This window comes from Nerophis ophidion, linkage group LG05 (assembly GCF_033978795.1).
Source record: "Nerophis ophidion isolate RoL-2023_Sa linkage group LG05, RoL_Noph_v1.0, whole genome shotgun sequence".
NCBI classification, from domain to species: Eukaryota; Metazoa; Chordata; class Actinopteri; order Syngnathiformes; family Syngnathidae; genus Nerophis; species Nerophis ophidion.
This window is the reverse complement of record NC_084615.1, coordinates 30,168,438-30,180,655: the sequence shown is the minus strand read 5'-3', so window position 1 is coordinate 30,180,655 and position 12,218 is coordinate 30,168,438. Positions and strand designations below refer to the sequence as shown.

At 40.1% G+C, this 12,218-nt stretch overlaps 1 protein-coding gene across 2 annotated transcripts in view; it reads left to right on the top strand.

Annotated features, from left to right (window-relative positions):
- Positions 1 to 12,218, top strand: part of sesn1 (sestrin 1) — a 157,242-nt gene that overhangs the window by 22,348 nt on the left and 122,676 nt on the right. The window lies entirely within an intron of this gene.

Here is a 12,218-nt window from a genome sequence, read left to right as displayed (position 1 = left end):
CACACATGTCCAGAATACTGTGTAATTATGCGATTAAATCGGACGACTTTTAGCCGTGAGTGGTGCTGGGATAAAATGTCCGCTACAACCAGTAATGTCACAAGCACGCGTCATCATTCCGCGACGTTTTCAACAGGACACTTAGCGGGAAATTTAAAATTGCAATTTAGTAAACTAAACCGGCCGTATTGGCATGTGTTGCAATGTTAAGATTTAATCATTTGATATATAAACTATCAGACTTCGTGGTCGGTAGTAGTGGGTTTCAGTAGGCTTTTAATCTCCAGTAGCGTTTTTAAAGTGACGGTTTGGTACCAGTGTTGGTAAAATGTAAATTATATTCATCCCTAAATATGACCCGGGCTTTTTTTATATGTGGATTCACGTCGTGTTCAGCCGACCAATATGTTTTTGTAAATTGGTTAAAGTAAGAGTTGGACAAAGAAGCAGAAAACAGTCAAGGGTGAAAAATGATGTTTTAACAATGATAAAAATATAGGAGGACTTTTGTCAATGTCACACATCCCTGCCTCCTCACAAACATGCTCCATTGCTTAGACGTACCCCACAAACTACCATTGCTAAAATTATTGCCCCCTTCCTTTAATCTATTCTTTGAAATATTTCACCAAATTATACAAATATATAAATAGAATAAAATACAAAAGCCGTAAACACAGGGCTCTGTTTTGTTGAAGTCCTATAGTCTTCTGGTAATATGAACGACTACATAAAAAGGGTTGTATTTAATAGAAATCTGAATTGGGCATCATAAAACTAATTTCTATATGCTAAATGATGCGTTTTCACATAAAGGCAAAATAGCTAGGACAGAGATTGGTATAAATCAATAGAATACATCTGTTTTAAGGTCAAACTATTGCCATCGTAAAAACCACATGCAATGTTGAAGTAACATTTTAACAATTTGTCACACAAGGTTTGACACAGCTGTAGTGGCGTCCGGATACCAATATTTTGCTCCGGGTACCAAAATGTATTTCAATGCTTTTCGGTAATTTCGATACTTTTCTAAATAAAGGGGACCACAAAAAATACTGTAGCATTATTGGCTTTATTTTAACAAAAAATAAAATGTACATTAAACATATGTTTCTTATTGCAAGTTTGTCCTTAAATAAAATAGTGAACATACAAGAAAACGTGTCTTTTAGTAGTAAGTAAGCAAACAATAGTTCTTCGTTTAGCTGTTGACACATGCTGTAACAGATTGTCATGTATCATTCTATTATTTTGTTAAAATTATTAAGGACAAGTGGTAGAAAATGAATTATTAATCCAGTTGTTCATTTACTGTTAATATCTGCTTACTTTCTCTTTTAACATGTTCTATCTACACTTCTGTTAAAATGTAATAATCACTTATTATTCTGTTGTTTGATACTTTGAATTAGTTTTGGATGATACCACAAATTTAGGTATCAATCCGATACCAAGTCGTTACACATTGGTTATATTCAAAGTCCTGAGACATATTTACTGAGTTTTGTAAACATAATATACATTTGAAAAAAGATTTTGTGACTATAAAAAATATAGAAGTAATCATAGTAATATCGACTAGATACGCTCATATACTTGGTATCATTACAGTGCATGTTAGGTGTGCAACCCTACACAGCTGACTTTTTAAAACATTTTTTTATCATTGTCAATTTATTTTGGACTGCCAAGTTGTACTGAGCAGCCAGGACAGAGTGGCATGTAGCACAAAATTCTAATTCTGGTTCTACGGTCGTCATCACTTGTCTCTTTTTTTCCATCAATCATCCAGGCCCAGCAAAAAGCTCGTAGAAGTAAAAAAAAATGTACGCTAACAAAACTGAAGATCGGAAAATTTGCTGAAGTCTCACATAATGTCAAATAACTGATTTAGAAGGCTATGTTGACCTGAAGACAGGTATGCTTCTCGAAGAATAATCTTCATTTCAAAGCACATTTGATAACCGACAGGGGGATCCGACACCCCAGGCAGACCCCCCACCTTCAAAACCAGTGTAGCATACTTTAGGCTGCACTGAGAGACAAGATTCGGCGGGGGGTGGTGGGGTTTGTGGGAAGTGTGCAACTAGGTCACTGTCAATCCGGTAAGCTTGAAAAATGTTTTTTTTTTTTTTTTGCTCCTAATAGTGAATAATATGTAAAACATACCATCTTTTCCTACCCACGTTCTCCAAACAACAAGCTCCTGTACTTAAAACAATTATTATAAAAAGGCTGCATTATCCCGACACAGAGGGAGGGATGGGTTTGGGAATTTTTAGAGTGTAAGCAGTCGTCATGGTACCAGTGGCATGAGGTTACTTTGACGAGGAGGAGGTCGCTTGCTTTGTGGTTGACTGGCACGGGTGCTTGCGGGTTGTGGAGGGTGTGATTATTTTTTTGTTTTTCCTAACCATGCTATTCAGGAATTGATGGAGAGGAAAAAGAATGTCAGGATACAGAAACTAAAGCAATCAGGTGCAACAGAGTTGAAATCCTTGTTGCAATAGCTTGCATCTCTCTTGGCAAGGAACATTACTGTATGTATACTTGTAATTATTACAGTGTGAAATATTATAATTAAATAGAAAAAACTGTCAAAACAGCCACAAAGTCCACGACCACACCAATGCTGCTCCTAGAGAAGTTCAGTGTTCCTGAATACAACTTTAATAAAGCAAAATTACTCAACCTTTGATCGAGCAATACCAATTAAACAGTTTCGCTCTGCAAACATCGTTCTGCCCCTTCAATTACGTGTCTCACAGGTGCCATCAAGATTGTTTTACTTTTTTTGTTTTTATTATACTTATTTGTAAGTACATTTAAATAAAGTATAAATAAACTGTACTTAATTATTTGTACTTATGTCAAACCAGTCAAAGGTTTAGAGACCCTTTCTCATTAGGAAACTGTGTCAAAAGAAACCTAATTGAACCAAAATAGAGTTACACTCCGCAACCTTTGACCTATCAATACCTTTAAAACACCGCCACCAAGGTATTATTACTTTATTTTAGTTGTACCATGCTCCTCTTATACTCTTACTGTAATACAGGACCAGTCAAAGGTTTAGAGACACTTTCTTATTCAATATCATTCAAAAATGTTTTTGTATGAGACCCGGTAAGGGACAAGCAGTAGAAAATGGATGAATGGATAGGCATTCAGAAAAGCATAACAAAACTGAAATGAATAAAGTAAAACCAGTTGAATGATCTAGCAATACCATAAAATACCAGCAGTTGACAGTTTTGCTCTGCAAACACCTTACTTGTCTCTCAGGGGCCATTAAAATAGTTTTAATTTTTGTGTTTTATTATACCTCTCTTTGTACTTGCGCAGAACCTGTAAACGTTTTGGTGAAAATTTCTCATTAAATATTATGGAAAAGATTATTGAAAGAAACCTAATACAACTAAAAATAGAGTCTACTTATGACCTACAGTATCATCCATCCATCCATTTCTACCGCTTATCCCTTTCTGGGTCACGGGGGGCGCTGGAACCTATCTCAGTTGCATTCGGGCGGAAGGCGGTGTACACCCTGGACAAGTCGCCACCTCATCGCAGGGCCAACACAGATAGACGGACAACATTCACACTCACATTCACACACTAGGGACCATTTAGTGTTGCCAATCAACCTATCCCCAGGTGCATGTATTTGGAAGTGGTAGGAAGCCAGAGTAACCGGAGGGAACACACGCAGTCACGTAAAAAACATACAAACTCCACACAGAAAGATCCTGAGCTCGGGATTGAACTCAGGACCTTGGCATTGTGAGGCACATGCACTAACCCCTATCAATACCTATAAAACACCATCACCAAGGCAGTTTTAATTTCTTTGAGTTGTGTCGAGCTTCTCTTAATACTTGAACTGTAATACATAGTCAGTCAAAAGTTTAGAGACACTCTCTTATTCAATACCATGAAAACGTGTCTATATGAATATTAAGAAAAGTGTAATGAAACAAAAACAAATTAAGTCAAATCTGCTTTAATTATCTAGCAAAACCAATAAAACGCCTTGAGGTAAAAGTATCGCATTGTGCATCCTTCCTGCCCCCTCTTTATTAAATTGTAATGGTAAATGGGTTATACTTTTATAGCGCGTTTCTACCTTCGAGGTACTCAAAGCACTTTGACACTATTTCCACATTCACCCATTCACACACACATTCACACACCTATGGCGGGAGCTGCCATGCGAGGCCCTAACCATGACCGATCAGGTGGAAGGGTGAAGTGTTTTGCTCAAGGACACAACAGACGTGACTAGGATGGCGGAAGCTGGGATCGAACTTGGAACGCTCAAGTTGTAGGGATGGCGTTACACTTCTCTTTCTACTGATGCAGAACCAGTCAAGTTTCAAGTCTCATTCAGTTTCATGCCAAAGTATGTCCAGAACTGTATGTCCGAACTTAAAGGGGAACTGCACTTTTTTTTTAGATTTTCCTTATAATTCACAATCCTTATGACAGACAACAACACAATAATATTTTTTTGATGATGTTGGCAAATGGTAGTACTTGTATAGCGCTTTTCTACCCCTTTATAAGGAGCCAAAAGCGCTTTGACAGTATTTCCACATTCGCCCATTCACACACACATTCACACACTGACTGTGGGAGCTGCCATGCAAGGCGCTCACCAGGACCCATCAGGAGCAAGGGTGAAGTGTATCTTGCCCAAAGACACAACGGACGTGACTACGGTGGTAGAAGGTGGGGATTGAACCAGTAACCCTCAGATTGCTGGCACAGCCACCCTACCAACTTTGCCACGCCGTCCGTTTTGTTTTATTGTCTGTTGGCTTTCATAAAGTCTGCATGAGTTGTAGTTAACGTTGTGATGCCTCCATGAAATGAATGCGCCGCTGTATGCTTAAAATGAGCAAAATATGTATGTATTAAATGTTATTATGAATGTTTTTAGGCGGGTTATAGGCGGAATAGAGTGACTCCTACAGGCTTCATTGTAAGCTCGCTTTTATTTACTAGTTAGAATGCACAAACAAGAAAAACATACACTATATTGACAGTACTTGTAATGACATCCCATTCCTAACCCATAGGGTTCAATATGATGTGGGTGCACCTTTTGCAGCTATTACAGTTTCAACTCTTCTGGGAAGGCTGTCTACAAGATTGCGTAGTGTGTTTTATAGGAATTTTCGACCATTCTTCCAAAAGTGCATTGGTGAAGTCACACACTGATGTTAAATGGGAAGGCCTGGCTCTCAGTCTCTGTTTTAATTCATCCCAAAGATGTTCTATCAGGTTTAAGTCAGGACTCAGTGCAGGCCAGTCAGGTTCATCTACACCAGACTCTGTCATCCATGTCTTTATGGATCTTGCTTTGTGCACTGGTGCATAGTCATGTTGAAAGAGGAAGAGGCCCGGTCCAAACTGTTCCCACAAGGTGGGGAGCATGGAATTATCCAAAATGCTTTTGTATCCTGGAGCATTCAAAGTTCCTTTCATTGGAACTAAGGGGCCAAGCCCAACTCCTGAAAAACAACCCCACACCATAATTCCTCCTCCACCAAATTTTGCATTCGGCACAATACAGTCCGAAATGTACCGTTCTCCTGGCAAACCCGAAACCCAGACTAGTCCATCAGATTGCCAAATGGAAAAGCGTGATTCATCACTCCAGAGAACCCGTCTCCGCTGCTCTAGAGTCTAGTGGCGACGTGCTTTACACCACTGCATCCAACGCTTTGCTTTGGACTTGGTGATGTATGGCTCACATGCAGCTGCCCAGCCATGGAAACCCATTCCATGAAGCTCTCTGCGTACTGTACATGGGCTAATTGGAAGGTTACATGAAGTTCGGAGCTCTGTAGCAACTGACTGTGCAGAAAGTCTTTGCACTATGCGCTTCTGCATCCGCTGACCCCTCTATCAGTTTACGTGGCCTACAACTTGGTGGCTGTGTTGCGGTTGTTCCTAAACTCTTCCATTTTCTTATAATAAAGCCACAGTTGACTTTGGAATACTTAAGAGCGAGGAAATTTCACGAGTAGATTTGTTGCACAGGTGGCATCCTATGACAGTTCCACGCTGGAAGTCACTGAGAGCGGCCCATTCTTTCACAAATGTTTGTAGAAACAGTTTCCATGCCTAAGTGCTTGATTTTATGCATCTGGATGGGTGGCCAGTGACGTGCGTTGAGGTTCATGGCTGGTGAGGCACTGACTTCATCACAGTCAGATTTATAAACATATGAACCCTATAGAGTATCTTATTCACCATTTGATTGGCAGCAGTTAACAGGTTATGTTTAAAAGCTCATACCAGCATTTTCCCCTGCTTGGCACTCAGCATCAAGGGTTGGAATTGGGGGTTAAATCACCAAAAATGATTCCCGGCTGCTGCTGCTCACTGCTCCCCTCACCTCCCAGGGGGTGAACAAGGGGATGGGTCAAATACAGAGGACAAATTTCACCACACCTAGTGTGTGTGACAACCATTGGTACTTTAACTTAATGTAGCAGGTACTTTAGCTAGTATAGTATAAATAAATTACACTTATTATTATCATTATTAGCGATAATATTGCTAACATTAACAATATTCAATAATCACAAGTATGTACAAAATAACAAACACGACAGTACACAGTGTTGTCACTATGACAGGTGTAACCGCGCTCCAGCGTTAGTGTTCATTTAGTGTCATTACTGTAGCATTAAAAATGCAGATGGCCTTAAAACGCCACAATACTCAGTCACCATATTTAAGTACCCAAAATAAAGACTCGACCTAAATATAAATTCAATCGGATCAGAAACATTGGAGGAAACGGGATTGAAACCCGATGCTAACTGCCCATAGAAAATACATTGGTACGGCTAGTAGCTACTATTAGCAAACAAATTCACTTACCAACTCGGCTTAATATCTCAACATCGACACACTCTTTCGTTGCAACTCGGCCCTGATAGTCGGCACCTATAAGTTTACAATTAGTTGTAAAATGTTGGACGGTTGTTTTTATGATATGCAGGCAAACGACAACTTTAAATTATACCGACTTCAGATGTCCCCAGGCCTAGCCGAGTAGTGCAAGAATGATCTCTGGGATCACTGGCGCCCTCTACCACCAGGAGGCCGGAGAACAGGTGCCTCATATTGTGCGTCTTCGCAGCCGTTTTGTGATTGCTCAGCACAAGAAATATGTTACACATATACAGTTGTTGACCAAATACACTGTACATTATATACCTCAGCTAACTAAACTATGGACATGTATAATATAATTCATATAGCAATACGGTCTCACTGCACAGCAGCCAGCAGTTAGCTGAGTCATTGCGCAATCTACGGGGAGGCTCAACTGGCTGTGACTCACCGCAAGTAATTCTCAGTATTTGACCGGCGAATGTGAAAATTAAGCGATTTTGAATAAAAAATAATTTAAAACTGGCGAAGTTAAATGGAAAATAACTTTATTCTTATAATCACTGAATACATATAACAATATATATATTTTTTTTCTTTTTACATTTTTTTCTTTCCATGGTGGCAGGTGAGGCCCCGCCTGCCAACATGGAAAGAAAAAAATGTACGTGTGGGTCACTGTGGGTGGCCAATACTTTTGGCAATATAATGTATGTGTGCTTGTCTTAGGGATTGTGAATGATAGGAAAAGTAAAAAAAAAAAAAAAAAAAAAAAAAAAAAAAAAGTGCAGTTAACCATGATCAGATTTTATCGTCTTTAATACTGGAATTATTTTCTGATGCATATACTGTACTCTAAAAGGGTGGTGAACAACAAGAGAGCAGGTTCTGCAGAATAAACAAGCTTCTCTGATATTTACGCAGTGAAAATTCATACCAAAAATGATTTATTACCGCCTTCTAATGCTTCCTCAGTGAACGCGTCTCCCAAGAATGTATTAAATCCTCCTTTCTGCTGCTTTAAGGCTGCCAGTGGAATCCGAAGCGAGTGCAATCATAAATCAGTTGGTAGTGTTACTTTTTTTCCCCCGCAGTGTTTAACATGCAGACTTATTCCACACCTTAAGGGGTAACTTTTTTTTTTGCTTTTATTGACCCACTACAGCATGTAACATGTCAACCTGTCATATAAAAACACAGGCGTAACAAATAAAATAAACGACCGCAGGATTGTAAGGGTCCATTTCCAGGGATCTGGCAAGCATTAGCGACATGCTTTACTGGGTTACTAATGGAATGGAACCATTATTAATGTTGTTAATCACACCTGTGCTTTGCTTGCCTTGATGATTGATGCTTCTAATCATTAAAGAAATGGTCAGAGACTTATGGATGTTGTACTTGATGGCGGGCCGGCGGCCATGTTTTTCAACACATCATGGTCAAATTTGACACACCTATGCTCAATTGTTTGCAGTAATATTTCACATGAAGTGCCTTGTCATCCATTAATTGACATTTTACACGCGCTTCTTCACGCAAAACAGGGCACTCCAATGGTTTGCGGACTCCTACGCTCTGCACGTGATATGCATATGCTTGTCAATTCCTTAAAGGTCTTTTGACGGTGATTCGCCCGAAAAATTGTTGAATTACAGTGGGTGTTCTGAGCGCATTGAGCTGTTTAGGAAATTCAGTCAATTCCACTTTTGAAGAGCCACTAAGTCTTTATGTATTTGTCATAAAAAAAATAGCACAGGCAACACAGTGGGGGTGCATGTTTGGACCTTTTTTTTTAACCCTTTTGATGTGCAGTGGTTCAGGAGAAGAGGAGTCAGCTTACATTAATATTCATTGCCTTGTTGTCCTTATTTGCCAACACATGCAACAGCAGCACGGTGGAACGGGTTAGTGCATGTGCCTCACAACACGAAGGTCCTGACTTCGATCCTGGGCTCGGGATCTTTCTGTGTGGAGTTTGCATGTTTTACCCGTGAATGCGACTTCCTACCACCTCCAAAAACATGATTGGCAACACTAAATGGTCCCTGGTGTGTGAATGTTGTCTGTCTTTCTGTGTTGGCCCTGTGATGAGGTGGCGACTTGTTCAGGGTGTACACCGCCTTCCGCCTGAATGCAGCTGGGGAAGGGACAAGCGGTGGGAAATGGATGGATGGATGCACATCTATACTTGTTTGTTTACAATATGCAGGAACCAACGTTCCCTCTAAGGTTCGCGCCTGCGCAATTGCGCACTGCTCACGCGTCCTCTGCGCACAGCAAATTAATGCCGCGCAGAAAATCAAAAATCCCATCTGAACTTTAAACAAAATAAGCACATTACAATTTATTCTGTATGATTTTGCAAAGCACCTCTATGAGTGACAAGTGACAACAAGAGTGGCCCCGATGAATAAAACAATCTTTATCAACACAGTTCAATTATTGTCTGTCGAGACATTTTACGGACAGGAATTCCATCAATCACGTTATTGAGCAAAACTGTTTGTAACCACACCAAAACATGGGTAAAAAAAACTTTTATCTATAAAAACTGGTAATTTTCTGCCATACAAACCAGGCTTAAACCAACTTTGTCATCCGTCGTTTCAACAGAAGCCGCTCGCTCTCTGACCTGCACCAACACAAGCACTCATTGCACTTAGCCAGTGTTGCGTTTATGGCCACACAAAAAGTCGGACAACCCCAACGCCACACAATCTGTAAATGCCAGGTTGTAACACACTTACTCCTCAATCAGATGTGTGCTTATTTTACTGCCATTTATTAAGAATGTTAATCTAAGGATATTATTCATGAAATATTGTCACTAGATTTCATAAATGCTAATTAAAATACATATTTTACAGACAGAAAGTTACAGGAACTAAATGTAATCTCTGAAAGGGGTAACATTTCTTTTAAATGCAGGACCCGCAGCTAGACATACAATACTAGCACATAGTTCATGAAAAACATGTTTTTTTTGTTATTGTCATTGTAAGAGGGCAAAATCACTTATATCAGAAAATTATTTTAATAAAACATTTAAATTGTTATGATGTCAGGTTTGGGACAGGTGTGGCGCTGGTGTGGCCACAGTATGCACGTCTGATATGGCTCACATGTGCTCCACTGAATGCTCAGGGAGTTTGTGCGTTTGCTCACACACATGAAAAGAGGGAACATTGGCAGGAACCTCAACAATTTACAAATGCACTTCTAATTGAGTGTATAGTTAATGAGTGATTAGAGTGTCCGCCCTGAGATCGGTAGGTCGTGAGTTCAAACCCCGGCCAAGTCATACCAAAGAGTATAAAAATGGGACCTATTACTTCTCTGCTTGGCACTCAGCATCAAGGGTTGGAATTGGGGGTTAAATCACCAAAGATGATTTCCGGGCACGGCCACCGCTGCTGCCCACTGTTCCCCTCACCTCCAAGGGGGTGAGGGTGATGGGTCAAATGTAGAAGATAATCTCACCACAATGTGTGTGCGTGTGTCTGAGACAATCATTGGTACTTTTTAATCAAAATTATGATGGTGATTGCTTGATTCTGGAACAGACTAATATTTTTCCATTTCTTTTTTTTATCCATCCATCCATTTCTACCGCTTATTCCCTTTGGGGTCGCGGGGGGCGCTGGTGCCTATCTCAGCCAATAAAAAAAATGCATTAGAATACATATTATTTTGGTTTCACAGTACAGCCGGATCCATGTCATTATTACGCCACACTTCTATGAATCAATCAATCAAAGTTGATTTATATAGCCCTCAAGCACAAATGCCTCAAAGGGCAGCACAAACCAAAACTACATCACTGATCCCGACATCAGGACAAGAAAAAACTCAACCTAATGGGATCACACACACACACACACACACACACACACACACACACACACACACACACGAATGCTGAGTGAATACGGTTAATAATGTGAGCGTCCAGACCATAGTGGGGCCAGCAGGGGATCCTCATGTATGTAAAAAGTCAGTAGTGCAGAGACGTCACCTACTGATGCAGAACAATGGTTCACCCCGGGTCCCGACTTGGAACAGCTAGAGTTTCCTCCGTGGAAACTGATCCATGTCTACCAGATAACCTCTACATGCAGATCAACTGGTCCAAAAAGGGGTATAATTAAATGCTAGGGTGCATACATGAGTTTTAATATGGGAATTAAATGCTTCTACTAAGGTAGCATCTCTAACTGTTATCGGTAGGGCATTCCAGAGTACTGAAGCCCGACTAGAAAACGCTCTATTGCCCGCACACTTTTTTTGGGCTTTGGGAATCAGTAATAAGCCAGAGTTCTTAGAACGGGACATAGGGTATAATACAATCAGCAAAATAAGATACAGCTAGACCGTTTAGTATTTTACACGTAAGTAGTAAAACCTTGAAGTCGCATCTTAAGTGCACAGGAAATATAGTATGGTCGTAATATGATCAAACTTTCTTAATGCCACATAAAAATGGACTAGCTACATCTGTGCGGTTGACGCGTGACACTACACTGAGGATGGACACTACTCATGCTCCTTTGAGTTAACTTTAACCTCAATCGTGTCCCCCAAGCGTGAGGCAGATGGCAGTAATGTGATATTGTGTAAAATTCTCAGAAAGTGGAGACAGGCTGATGAACTTCAGCTGCATGCCTGGTCCAAGTCATTTAAATGCCACGACTACGATCATTAAAGAAAAAGAAGGATCTGCTTCTATGAAATAGATAACTTAAGCAGCATAGTGGTTTCATTGATATGTCCCAGTGAGTGTGTCTTTTCCTGCCGTGCAACCAACCCCGAGGATAATCACCTACAGTTATGGTCAAAAGCTTACATACACTTGTAAAGAACATAATGTCATGGCTGTCTTGAGTTTCCAGACATTTCTACAACTTTTATTTTTTTGTGTTAAAAGTGATTGGAGGACATGCTTTTTGGTCACAAAAAATTATCATGGGGCTACTGAAAATGTGACCAAATCTGCTGGGTCAAAAGTATACATGCAGCAATGTTAATATTTGGTTACATGTCCCTTGGTAAGTTTCACCACAGAAATATCCTCCAGAAAGTCTTATCTTTGTCCATGTGATGTCAGATGAAACTAAAAAATTTGCTGTTTGGCCACAATACCCAGCAATATGTTTGGAGGAGAAAAGGTGAGGCCTTTCAGCCCAGGATCACCAGTCGTACCGTCAAGCATGGTGTTGGTAGTATAATTCTCTGGGCCTGTTTTGCTGCCAATGGAATTGGTGCTTTACAGAGAGTAAATGGGACAATGAAAAAGGAGGATT